Genomic DNA, 8,235 nt, shown 5'->3' on the forward strand with positions numbered 1-8,235 from the left:
CTAGTGGGGCTTAGGGAACAGCCTGCTCTCTCTGAGATCAAGGGCTCTCCATTTACTTCTTGAACAAATCAAAGTTCTATTAGCAGGAAAGAGTGGGTGTTGCTAGGAAGACTGACTGTGGGTAGGCTACACAGAGTGCCCGCCACAATAACCCACTTTTTGGTGGAATAGTCCTGGCCCATGGAAAGATTTTCCTTTATTGAACTAACATCCTCACCCTGGATTTCCTGTCTATCCTAGTTCTTGGTTTGATCCCTGGAGCCACACAGAAAGAGGTAGATCCAGGTTTTGTGGGTTCTAAAAATTATACAACTGAGGTGGGGGAGGGGGCTCTTAAAGTGAAATAACACAAATTTAAGAATTCAAAATTAGGTACCAGGTCTTAGAAGGAGCCCACGCAAGTAAGGAACTCTACAGCTTAAACCTGATTATCTTCATGATAAATTCACCTCTGCCCACAAGAAGAAACATAATCAATCCCTCTTTCACATCACAACCCTTTAAATGATTGAGGACATTTGTTCCAAGCCTGCAAAATCTCCTCTTATCCTGATTTCCAAGCTCTTTACTTTTTCTGGGTCAGCTTCTTTAACAGTCCACACTGGTGGAAACATTCATGCCATGGGATTCTGAGCAGAGTGAAGCAGAGAGAATTCAATACGAGATTCAATCCTGTAGATTGAAGAAACCCTGCATTCCAAAAGCTACCACTGAAAAGAAAACACACTTGAGAGAATGGGTATTATGAAGAATTTATCAGATACTGGATCTAAGACAGCACTACCTATTCAAAAAAAAATGCACACAAATAAAATAGTCATGTGTCACATAGAACATTTAGGTCAACAAAGGGCCATGCATACAACAGTGGTCCCATAAAATTATAATGGAGCTGAAAAATTCCTATCACCTAGTGACTTCGTAGCCATCATTAATAGAGAGGGATGTTCATGGTGCATTATCTGTTTACAAGCAAATTTATGATGAAAAAAACAAGCAATCCACTGTGGACATATTTTGGAAGAGTGACACCTCCTCAAAAAGAGCCTCAGGCAGATCCTTCGGGAGCTCTTCCAGAAAAAGGCACTGTCATCATTGGAGGTAACAGCTCTGTTGCCCTGGAGACCTTCCAGAGGGACAAGACATGGAGGCAGGAGACAGTGATATTGATGATCCTGACCCTGGCTGGGTAGGCCTGGGCTGATGTGTGTGTTTGTGTTTTAGTTTTTAACAAAAATGTTTAAAAACTATAAAAAAATAAAAATTTTAAAAATAGGAAAAAGCTTATAGAAAAAGGATATAAAAATATTTTTATACAGCTGTACAATGTGTTTGTGTTTTAAGCTAAATGTTATTACAAGAGTAGAAAAGTGTCAAAAATTAAAAAGGTATAAAATAAAAAAGTTATAGTAAGCTTAGGTTAATTTATTATTATTATTATTATTATTATTATTATTATTTAAAGATTTTATTAGGGAATTGGGACAGGGGAACAGTGATGGGGAATCGGGGAAGGAAAACAGACAAGTTGCTGTCCTTTTGTTCTTCAGTCTAGTTGTGGAGGACGTCACTTCACTGGCCCATGTTGGTATTATCATTGCGCTCTTCCCGAGTGAGGCAGTTGCTCGCTGGCCATTGGACGGCTGCTCAGGGTGGCTCACGGCAGCTCACAAAAGCGCACACCAGCTGCTGGCCAGCCTCACTGCAGCCTACACCGTCGCCGGTGACTCATGGCAGCTCAGCTCCAAGTCGAGCTGTGGTCACCATCTTAGCTGTAGAGGGCGCAGCGTTAATGGCCCTCATATGTTGGATCCGAACCGGGGCCCTGCTGCTCAGAGCTGCTGTCCCAAGCCAACTCCTAACCAACGCACCACTTGGCCAGCCCCAGGTTAATTTATTATTGAAGAAAGAAATATTTTTAATAAATTTAGTGTGGCGCAAGTGCACAGTGTTTATAAAGTCTATAGCAGTGCACAGCATATCCTAGACCTTCATGTTCACTTACTACTCACTCACCGACTCACTCAGAACAACTTCCAGTCCTGCAGGCTCCATCCATGCTAAGTGCCCTACACCAGGTATACCTTTTAAAAAAATGTTTTATACCATATTTTTACAGTACCTTTTCTATGTTTAGATATGTTTAGATACACAAATACTTACCATTATGTTACAATAGCCCAAAGTATTCAGTACAGTAACATGCCGTACAGGCTTGTAGCCTAAGAGCAATGGGCTATACCGTGTAGCCTAGGTGTGTAGTGGGCTGTACCATTTAGGGTGTGTTAGTGCACTCTGATGTTCACACAACACAAAATCACCTAAGGTAACCCCATCATTAAGCAACACATGACCGTAAATCGAAACATAAAACTAGTCATCAGGAAACACCACTAATAGAAAGAGTTTTATTAGCATACTGCAAAGTCTAGACTTCAGTTCAGAAACTGAAAGATCTACAACCGCTTTCAAGAATGTAAAATGAGGGTACCATCACCTCCCTGACAAGGAGTCCTGAACATTACAGAAAATAAGTTATCTGAAAATGTTTCCAGAAGTATACAGCACTGTATACAAGATACTGTAAATTTGACAGACCAGGGAACAAAAATACCTGGGTTGTGAAATTGAGGCCAAGAGTCTCCTAAAATGGGGGCAAGGCTTGGGCCTATTTCCATGCAATTGGGTAACCCCCTTTACCCAGCTCAACCTTTCCTGAGCCAGAATCTCATGTTTGAAAAGCCACCCTTTCCTCTCTCTGCAAGTATTCCTGGAAGGAGTAAGACCTAAAACAAATTCATACTAAAGTATTAGCCACATGGGCTAATTGAAGGACATCTCAAAAGAATGGGCGATGGCTGGGGTCGGGGTATGCAACAAAGGGACATGCAAGGTGATTTGTAGATAAGTCACTTCTTTCTTCAAAGCACTCTGGCTTCCCTACTTCTGGAGACTCAGGGCAAAAGGCTTAAGCATTCATGTTCCATAAATCCATATTTCATGCATCACTTTGTTCAAAGTTATCTGGAACAGAGCCCTACTGATCTGATAGCTTATGCGATTTCTTTGTGCTGACAGGAAGAAAAATTTAGAAAATCTTGGATGGCTCCAGGCAAGTTCATAATAAGTACTAGAAAGACGAAAGTGAAAATGTTTTGCCATTAGGTTTTCCTAATAATGAAACCATCATGAAACTGAGACTTAAGGGAAGAAAAAGGAAGGAGCCAAGACTCAGTGGTTCTAGAAGTTAATGTTCCTATGAGTCACCTGGAGATCTTGTTAAAAGGTTTGATTTCGGGGTGGGGCCTGAGAGTCTACATTACCTACAAGCTTGCAATTTGTTGATACTTCTCTTAGTGGGCTAGGCTTTGAGTAAGGAGGTCTTTAGATGACTGCCCCACACCTGTGACTACAGCTTGACGGTAGGGCATATGGAGGTATTAGGAGACTATGTAGTAGAAATACCAGTGGTGACGGTCCTGCCACTAACTATTTGGACAGGATTCATCTTTTCTGGCATTAGTTTTCTCATTCATGAAATGAGGTAATTAAAACAGATGATCCCTGAGACCTTTTCCAGATCTTAAAACTGGTGATTCTATACCTACCCCAATACATAACAGGATTTCATTCAATTTTACGTGAACAAATACACAAAAATCTGAATTTAGGTATACATTAAATTAGAATTTTGTTAAAATATTTGACTTAGAAATATTAGGTCAGGTTAAAGTAATGACAATGATTTTTAAAAACATATAAATTGGTATTGTTCCTTTAAAAATAATTTATCTGAAATAACAATGAATTTGGCTATAGGATCAGACAGAACTGTTCTAATCTCTGCACCTCCCTGCACTAGCTACCTTCCAGAAGGATAGTTAAACTCTGAATTTCAATTTCCTCATCTATGAAATGAAGATATAGTTGTGAGGACCAAATGCAGTGGTGGGAAATGTGCAGCTTAGAGACATACAATAGCTCATTCTTAGTGCTGCTAATGTCCGAAAATGCAGTGAGAGAGTGGTCAGAGATGAAGCTGGGTATTTAGGCAGAAACCAGTTCAGGTGTCTGGATTTTTCTCAGTGGTAGCAATCCTCTGAGAGCGGATTTTGATCCTGGCAACAGTTAAAAGTCAATCAAAATACAGGTGAATGTGCTGAAAAACAAGGAGTTTAAAAGTAATGTGTTAAGTGAAGTCCGTGAAAATGGTAAAGAACCTTTGAAAGTCCTCTCATCCAGAAAAGCAATAAAGCATTGTAAAAAGTAGTCAGAATCAACTTTTTCAGAACTCTGGATATTAGCAAAGGCTCGAGAAAATCCAGCGGCTGTTTATTCAAGAAGAACAGCTCATCGTTAGTAAGAGCAGTGAGTTTTATTGCATTTTAACTTGCCCTTTTCTCATTTCCCTCTCCCCAGTTCCATGGCAGACTTAAAACTCAGCACAGCAGCCACTGGAGGGAACAGAACAGGGTCAGAGCTCCTTCAAAGCCCCGTTCTCAGAGAACTGTTACTATAAGACATATCTAGTGGTTTACTGGAAGACCCCATTCACGAGATGTCTTTATTTGACCTGACCCAGGGTCACTCTGAGCAAACAGCCTTTTTTCTTGGGGTTATTTGTTGAAAATAGGGGCCATTGTTCAACATTATGAATGCCTGAGGCAATGGGTAAGAGTTGGGGTAAACAATAGGCTAAGAAAAAAAGCTCAGAATAAAAATCTGGGGAATGAAATGTCCACAGGGGTCTTTGAAAAGCTTGGTCTGTTTATGGAAATCTTTTTTTTTAAAAGATTTTATTGGGGAATTGGGGAAGAGGAACAGTGTTGGGGAATTTGGGGGAAGGGGAACAGCCAAGTTATTGTCCTTCAATCTTGTTGCGGGAAACTCAGACAGAGAGAAAGGACACCAAGGCTCAGGAAGCAACATTTATTGATGCCGGCACTGGCTCAGCGGATTTATATCCAGAGGCTGAGCCCCGACCCGGGTGGGATTCGAGGCTATATACCCTGAGGTTTCCAGGTTGGCAGCTAAGATTTATTATTAGGACATGTGGCCATTGTGCCAGTTCCTGACTGGCTACCGGGTGAGGTAGGAATTCACAAATATTAAACGTGGAAGTCTTAATGGCCATGCGGTCTAGGAATGTCTTTGTCTGAAGCTCCCTGCTACAGCGTGGAATCCTTAGTGACCACGTGGTCTGGAAAGGCCTTTGTCTAGGGCCCACTGCCACATTCCCCACTTTGATACTTGAACCCATAAGTGGGTTAGAGAGCATCATCTCCTTCGACAGGCTGCTGGCCTAGGGGTTGGTACCTCCATAACATGAGGACCTTAGCGGCAGTCTTACGTTCTACAATGGTCTCTATGAGGGAAGAGGTAGAGCAAATGACAAGGGGCAGAATGCAGGTTAAAGGAGGCATACCCCAAGGAGCAGGAGGACGATGCCAATTAACGCTTTAAATCCCCTGAGGGTGAAGAACCATCCTCCAAATAGGCTCTCGGGGTCCCATCTGACTATTTTTGAACTGGGACATGGGCAACTTTTCTAATATTCGTGGCCATAGCAGAGACAGCTTTGCCAGTGTCATCAATCTGTAGACAACAGTCTGACTGATTAAATTTGCCACAGACGCCAACTTCTTCAGCTAGTAAGTAGTCCAGTGCTAGGTGGTTTTGATAAATAGCGGCCTGCATCTGGGTCTGTTGGGCAGTGAGGAGCTCTAAAGCTATTGCAGTTTCATTGGTAATTATTTCTAGAACAGCCTGTAATCTGATAATACGGTTGAGCATGTAAATGGAGGTACGGTATCCCCAACTCCCATTTTGAGCCCAAGTAGCTGGGCTATAATATTGGATGATCCGCTGGGGAGGCCATTCATCTTCTCCCGAGGTTTGATGCCCCCCCATATCGAGGGACCTTTTGGGCTTTATCTGCAAATCCTGGTATAAGGGGACGCCTAGCTCTTGGCCAGTTTGATTAGGAAGGAGGAAGAAACCAGGCTAGATTATACCAAGTGTACAGCTCCCAGTCCAGTTGGAGGGGAGATGGGAGTATGCTTGTTTGCTGCAGATCCAGAATAAGCCATCAGGTGCCACCCAGTGGGTGCTCAGCGTGGAGTTTAAGTTATCCCATATAGTACTAAGGGCCGGGAGTGCATGGAAGGGGCTACCGGTGCCATTAGGAAAGGTGCAGTTGACAATGGAGGAGCTAGTATCTAAGAGGGAACAGGAGGTAGAATTGACGATAGGGCTCCAATACCAGGTCGGGGCTTTTGGCCACCAGCTGAGAGATGAGCCAGTTAGGTTCTGGGCTCTCCTGCATGGGGTATCTCCCACCCATTGGGTGTAGGGCGTGCCTGTCCGGCTGAGACATTCTTCTCCAATTACTTCAGAGGAGAGAACCCACCCTAGGGGCCGTTTCTGTGAAGGCCGGATTGTGGTGCGATTCCATTGGAAGAGGTCAAGGACAGTTAGACTAGTTCCCTTCCATGGCCAGGCTTCACTCATGAGCGCTCCTCCACATACCCAGCACCCCGTAACATTAAGTTCCTGGGCTATGAGTTCAGCGAAGTCAATAAAGAGTTTTTTCCCCAGAGTTGGAAAACTCAAGGTTTTACCCAATTTACCCTTCAGTTGTCCGTATAGTTGGGGCCCTGGGACCTGCCGATGGGAGGGCGGTTTTGTGACAGTCTGGTCGATAAGCCATTTAACTGTCTCCTGTAAGTGCCTCCTTTCAGGCCTGATCTTGGACGCCTCGCCCATTGGAGTATCCGATGTGGGTTTGGCAGGTCCAACAGACGACCTGATTAGCCCTTTTAACTCCTGGGCAATTGTAGCCGGCTATTGATTGTTGAGGAATGAGGCAAGACCAGTAGGATTTGTCTGCATAGGTACAGGCCTGAGGAGTTGTACCCTGATAGCACTGGGCTGGCATGTATGTGTAGGAGACAAAGGCTACCTGAGATGTTGTTCCCAGCCGAAAGGACTGGAAGCATGATTTAGGGCATGAGGTAGTGATACCGTTCCCGACTGGGAAGAAAAGGGTGAGGGTAAGGATTAGAGTCCTTGGGATAAGCATCTTGCAAGGAAGAATTCCTCAAGCTTCAGCCACACGTAGATTGGTCAGCGTCCGGTGTGACCAAAGCGGGGCCGATGATCTCCTCCTAAGGACCGGTAATACCGCTGGCCATCTTCCTCCAGAGAGTGATCTTGAGGGGCTCAGGGGGGTCAAAGGTGCAGTCCCACCTGGCAGCTACAGGTTTCAATCTGCTGTGGTGTATCCATGGAGTGATATCTGCAACCTTAACTGCCGTGGGGGTAGACAAAATGACAGTAAAGGGGCCCCTCCACAGGGGTTTTAAGGGCTGGAGTTTCCATTCCTTAACCCAAACTGAATCCCCAGGCTTAAAGGAATGAACTTCAGTTGTTAAGCTAATGGGGAGCCTCTACTGTACCCATTGGTTGAGGTTCTGTAGGGTAAACCCTAACACCTCAAGCTGTTGTCTTAAGGTTAGGTTTCCTATTTCTTTAAGGTCCCCGCGGAGGCCTCTAATGAGTGGAGGTGGCCTTCCATATATGACTTCATAAGGGGAAAGGCTCATCTTCTTGGCATGAGCTGAGCACTACTGAAAGGGCCTTGTCCCGATGGACGTGTGTCTCTTGGCACAGTTTTTTAGGTGGGACTTGAGGGTCCGATTCATGCATTCTACTTGTCCTGAGCTCTGTAGGCGGTAGGCGGTATGTAGCTTCCAAATGATGCAGAGGAGCTTGGCTAAGAGCTGGATTACTTCGGCTATAAAGGCGGGACCGTTGTCAGAGCAGATTGAGAATGGCAGCCCAAAGCGAGGGATTATCTCCTGTAGCAATAGCCGGGCGACTTCTCGTGCCTTTTCTGCCCAGGTGGGGAAGGCTTCCACCCACCCCAAGTAGGTGCATACAAATATTAAGAGGTATCTAAGACCCCTGGAGCATTACATCTCAGTGAAATCTATTGTGAGATCTTCAAATGGGGCACCGCCAGTATGTTGGACTCCTGGGGGTAGGATCGGTCCTTGACATGGGTTGTTGCGAGTACAAACAAGGCATTGTTCACAGACTATTTGTGAGATACTGGAGAGTCGGGGTACATAGAAGTACCTATTGGGCCGGCCGAGTGGCGCGATGGTTAAGAACTCGCTTGGGATGCCAGAGGGCCCCGGTTCGGATCCCACATATGAGGGCCAGTGACACTGC

This window comes from Hipposideros armiger, unplaced genomic scaffold (genome assembly GCF_001890085.2).
Source record: "Hipposideros armiger isolate ML-2016 unplaced genomic scaffold, ASM189008v1 scaffold_533, whole genome shotgun sequence".
Lineage (NCBI taxonomy): Eukaryota > Metazoa > Chordata > Mammalia > Chiroptera > Hipposideridae > Hipposideros > Hipposideros armiger.